The sequence below is a fragment of the Geospiza fortis genome, unplaced genomic scaffold (assembly GCF_000277835.1).
Source record: "Geospiza fortis unplaced genomic scaffold, GeoFor_1.0 scaffold41, whole genome shotgun sequence".
Taxonomy (NCBI): domain Eukaryota; kingdom Metazoa; phylum Chordata; class Aves; order Passeriformes; family Thraupidae; genus Geospiza; species Geospiza fortis.
Genome location: NW_005054299.1, coordinates 18,370,614 through 18,376,680, shown reverse-complemented (window position 1 = coordinate 18,376,680; position 6,067 = coordinate 18,370,614).

Genomic DNA, 6,067 nt, shown 5'->3' with positions numbered 1-6,067 from the left:
GAGCCCCGAGAGGAATCCAGGCCGGAGCAGCAGGCCGAGCTGAGAGGCAAGAGCGAGCCAATGCAGCACGCACAGCCGGCTCAGACTTCCACCTTCCGGACAATATAAACAATATAAATTACCCAAACTAAAAGCTAGGCTCCAGCCATGAACGTGATTTTCCCCAAAATTCCTCTAGTTCTGTCCTGGTGATCATATCCCTCCCTTCCTTCTATGATTTTTAACTCACAGCATCTGAACTGTTTGCACACTGTGAAAAATCGCCAATCACTTGTTTTTAGAATTTTAAAGGTTTAATAGTAATAGAATGGTTATAAAAATAGCAATATAATTAAAGTAATAAAAATTTGGACAATTAGGATTTAGGACAATACGAGACAATAAAAACAAAGAGTTACAAACAGTCTGGGTACCTCTTTCTGGGCAAAATAAGCCCGAAAAAAGACACACATTAACAGAGGATTAACCCTTAAAAGCAGTAGCCTGTTGCATATTCATACATCTCATACATGATGCATAAATTCCATTCAAACACAGGATTCGGTCTGGTCAGTGTCAACTTCTTCCTCTTAATCCTGACGGCGTCTTCAGGGCTGAGCGAGGCGGGAAGAAGTTCGTTTCTTTTGATAATGGAGCAATAAATTCTCTTTCTCTGAAAGATTTAGGTATCCTGTGGCTGCTATCTCGGTGTGACTACCTCATTCCTTTCTTTAAAAAAATATCTTACATAGCATAGTTTCTATTTTAACATTATGTTATAACCTAAAACTATACTTAACACACTACTTAAGAAAATTATTACAGCATAACTTTCTACATAACACATATAATATTCATTTTAATATTTGTGAAAAGCCAATCATAAAATACACATTTGTCACACACACTGACAGACACCGGATGCACATTACAGACTTGCAGTGTCACCGTGTCAACCAGCACAGGAATATTTATGGGCCACTGTGTTACCCAAACATCAGCAGGTATAGCCCAGGCGGTGCTTTTGCGGTATAAATGTACTTTTACAGGTACAGCATTCTTTGCTTGTAAGACAGAAGACTACGAGATGAAAATAACATTACTATAAGAGCACCTTGCCAATAACACATCAGTCTACTCACAGCGGCTGAGGTCTCCTAGCATAGTGAGAGGTCCTGATGTTAACCTAACACAACCATCTGAATAACACAGGGTAAACAAATCCTCTCTGATTCACCAGTGTTGTGTTCAGTGACTGTCTGGAGCACGAACACACATGCAAGCAGCACCCCCAAATGCGACACTCATTCTTTCCTATAAGAGTATGTTGCATTGGGGTGGGGGGAGTAAACGCACAACTTTCCAGATGAGAGAAAGCAAACTGGAGAGGACATCAGCTCCATCTGCTCTGGACTATTATACAGTAACAGGAGAGTGCTGTAAATGTCACTACAGTACCTAGCAATTTTAGCTGCTACTGGTGATTTTTATAGCAGATGATCTGAATGTTTCAACTGTACCAAAACCTTCCCCAGTACTCTGTTGCCAGGGAAAATAAGCATATAACTACTACAGGTAGAAGACTTTACTTTCAACATGCAGCTCACCAGAGATACAAAAATATTCTCTGACCTTGAGTGTTATCAGTGCAGCGCTGAGGAAGGAAAATATCAGTGACCTTCCTGAGAAAACAGAGCAATCTGGCTAAGGGAGTGTGGAACAGCAGCTAAGAGCAAGAGCTCAGTGGCCACACTACTCTCTAATCACTGCTTCCTTGAAAGGAGCAGGAGAGTGCATTATCTGCAAGGCTCTCTCTCCCCCTCCTTCCTTGTTTAATAATCTTTTCTCACATGCCTGACAGCAATCTTTGTGTGTCAGAATTGTAAGGTTGCCTTTACATGACCAAGCTACTCATACTGTACACTGTATCTGGCCAGCCTGCTCTTTTCCACAGGTCATCCAAAGGTTTCTAGACTAAACTTTCTTGAGGAGGCCTTGAGAGTAAGTTTTATGTCCTCTCTGCTCAGGGAAGCTTCCCTTTAACAAAAATGCTGTGAAAGCAGCAAACTCTCAAAACAGCAAGTAGGGGTTGTGTGAGGTTGAAGCACTGAACTGCACACAAGTGAAGCTGATTTCAGATTTCATGGTTCTGATGTCTTGTTTATTTCCAAATGAAAACAAACAAACAAACCCAAACAACTTAGAAATGTCCAAAACCAACCAACCAAATATCCTCAAACTATCCACAACACCAACCAAACAAGTACTTTCCATGTCTTAATAAGATACCAGAGAAGTTCTTGGATATCAACAAAGAACATCCTTTCTCCCCTGAACTAATCACTCTCAGAGCTTTTCCATTCAGCCACTCTGTATTTTAGCATTCTCTTTGTTCACGTGCTGCATCCTGCTTGCTCATCTCTCCTAAACTCTTCAGGTTCAAAACCATGAACTTTATCACTTCACCTGAAGGATGGAAAACTTTCAGGTGCCACAGATTCCTTTTTCGTCCAGACAGCATTGCCTACACTCATATGGGAAAACAAACTAACTGATCTGAAATCACTTTGCCTGTTCTGCATAAGTGCATTTAAATAGCATCACAGCAAGAATTTAAGTAGACATTCCTCCTTTTCCTGCTTCCTTTTGGCTATTTCTCCTGCTCCTGAATATTCCTGCCTACACCATCTACTGCTACATATTTGACAGATTTAAGATGTGCAGGCACGTGGAGTGGTGGCTATATTGCATACAAAGTACTTTGGGCACTATAAATAACCATACACCTGACAATTATAAAAAAATCTAAGCATTGAAAATTGAAAAAAAACCCCACCAACATTAGGTTTAATTTAATCCACCCCCACAGGCCATGCAGGCCAGATTTTACTCACTATTATCCAGAGTTTGTTAATGCTCTAGATGGATAAATCCCCAGTGAGGAAGCACTATCTGGCAAAGGGAGACTGCCCTCCCTTTTCTGATGAGTTTGTTTTGTAACAGATTACTTAATACCAATCCCAGGACTCAGGGAATCAGTGTAGGCTGCATGCCCATTCCACTTCCCAGCTATAAGTAAATATTGAGCTGAAACAAAAGCCAGCCTAGACAAGCCTTAAATTCAGAAATATCAACCTTGTAATTACAGCTGTAAAATCTCTGAAAGCAATTGTCTGTTTGGATGTGTTTTTTGTGCTCCCAGCCAGCACTCTGCTATCAGCTGAACCATCCTCAAATTCCATGACGACACAGCCGAGGAAGGTTTGATTACTTGGCTCAGTCCAAAATTTTTCATGAACAGGATGCTTTGCCTGGACCTGAAGGCACAAGATAGATATTATGCCCTGTTTTCCAGGGAAAAAAAATTAATGCCAAGTTCAGAAGACAGATGAGTATCTTCTACTGCATCTCCTCATGAGAACACCAATTCTGTCATAGAAACACAGAAACTGTCTTTGTTGTTACTCATAGCCAAGCCATTCCACATTAGATGATTGTCTCATGCCCTTGGATCTAGTCTTGACTCAGACAAGAAGGTAAAAAATTATAATTAAGGTATTACATTTTTCTCTTTTACTGGTCTGCTTCTTAACCTAATGGTCCAACCTGAATTAACTTTAATTTTGATTTCTGTTTACTTGTTTATACAAAGCTACTCCTAACTTTTCTTATTCTGTTCTTTCTGAATGCCATTTGCTGCCCTTTCTTATTTGGGGCCTAATGAGAATTCAGAAATACCTTATTACCCCAACATTGACCTCAGCATCCAATTAGCTAAAACCTCTGCAAGCAGCAGCTAATTGCAAGTTCAGCTATGAGCCTTGGAATTCCAAGGAGTTCAGGAGCTGAACTACTGCCAGAACAGACTGACTGGCACCTCTATCATTCAGTGTGAGTCTAGAGCACCAATTGCAGGGATGTTACAAAAACCTCTGCAAAGCAGGTAAGGACCTTGCCTGACTTTTTCAATCCCTGAGACAATCTGTAGTGCTTCCTCTTCCAAAGATGTGAGAAGTCTCAATGGGCTCTGCACAACTGGGTCCAGATTTCAGCACTGATTTTAGGAATAAATTAACTAGATCCCACTAGGGATGCTTAGTCCCTTTAAAAACTTAGCTTTGTAAGGCAGGGGGTTAAAAGATGATACTACATCAAGTTGGAAATGAGTTTGTAAATTGCAATTATAAACTGTAATTGTAAGGCAATGCTCAGTAACATGACAGGGTGCTAGAAAATGCTAATGAGCACTGGTCAGTCTCCAACAAATGGAATGTTTCTATTAGGAACTCTTTTAACATCACAACACACAGGGTGTTGGCTTTCTTTTCACCACTTCTGGCTTTCTTTTTACCACTTCTCCCATGAGCAGTTTTCTTACTGGTGTGCAGATAAGACACTTTAATGAACTTTATATTCCGTTTTTATCATCTGGATTCTTTCACCTTCCAAATGCCACTAAAATCTATGATCAGAAACCACCAGAATACCTCCTGTAGACATCCTCTGGCTGTAAGGCAAAGGAGTTAGAAAAAAAAATTGGCATTTTGCAAAGTTTTTAGGTATTAGATGCCCAACTATTACAGAAAACCGAATTTTAAAATGTTTTGCAGAGTTTCTTTGGTTTGTGGCTTTTTACTTGTCCATTTTCAAACCAAACTATAGTTAAAAACTGATGTAAAGAAAGCAACAGCATGGAAGAGATGTCCAAAACCAAACAAATATTTTTTCTCACTCTTTTTATCAGCTATTTTAAACACTCAGCTATTTTTATTTACTTCAGTTGGCCAAACTGAGTGCTTGATGCAGACACCTGACACCAAGGCATGAAAACATGTTCCTCCTTTGAATAAAGTAACAGAACATATTTGGGTAACAGTATATTCCTTACAGTGATAAGCTACTTGCATATGATCTACCACAAAAAAATAGAGGGGAAGTTCCAAAATACACGTCAGTTTGTGGTTATCTCAAAGTGTTCTGCTTCTCTGGGTGTCACTGAGTCTGCTGCTTAGGGTAGTTAATTGGAACAGGCTGAGCATCCATTGGTCCCACAGGAAGTAGATTCACAGTCTGCTGCACATCCTCAAAGATGAAATCCTTATTCCAGGAATTCTTACAGTTGAATTAAGGTCGCTGATGAACACTGCAAGCCTTAGGACAGAAAGGTGAGAAGAGGACAATGGCAGCAGAAAGTAAGTCTTTAACTAGCTCATGGTTATTTTGACGACTGAGTGCATTCCCTGAGCCTGGGTAGAGATGCACTCATTCAGAAAATCTTAAAGGGGGTCAGTTTTAATACAATTGTACTAAACCACTCAAAGCAGAAATATCTTATCAGACAGGTCACCATCCTGCTGCTCTTTGTTGTTACTACTTATAAATAGTATGCTTCGAAAAGGTGTGATGTTCAAGCAAATACATTCCCAACCACGCAAGCAAAATTTCAGCCAAAAATCGACTGGCTCTTCAAATACAAGCCCTCACATGTCATTCACCTAAGAACAAATTACAAATCAAGATATAAAAGCTTGTGGATTTTGAAAGTGAAGCTGAAGAGTTTTATTCGAACCTTCATTTCTCTGCTTTCACTTCTTTTGACCGCTACCCCATTTTAGTTCATTGGAAACCAAAACCCCCTTCCTCTCTGGAGACAGCCCCAGAACAGAGTAAGAGCAATGTTTCAGCCGTGGCACGAGAGTCGAAGCTGTCCCGGCCGCTGTCCCGCAGGAAGGGCGGTCGGTGCCCAGGTAGGAGAAGGAGGAGGCGGGAAGAAGCCATTTCCTACCCTGCCATCCCTGCTCCCGGCAGCCCAGAGCACGGGAACTGGCTCAGGAGTTTTCTGAGCTGGAGGCTCAGCCTCGGCACCGCCTGATCGATCAGGCAAAGATAGCTTTCCAACACACTCCTGCTTGAAGACAACACCACCCGTACCGACCAGCTCCGCAGCACCGTGCGTGCGTGTAGGGGAGGGAACAAAAACCAACAAAAGCAAGCAAACAAACAAACAACAACAACAACAACAACAATTTCCCAAACAACAAAAAACCACCAAAGCCGAGCGTGCCCCAGTCACGGCCGCTGGGGCGCG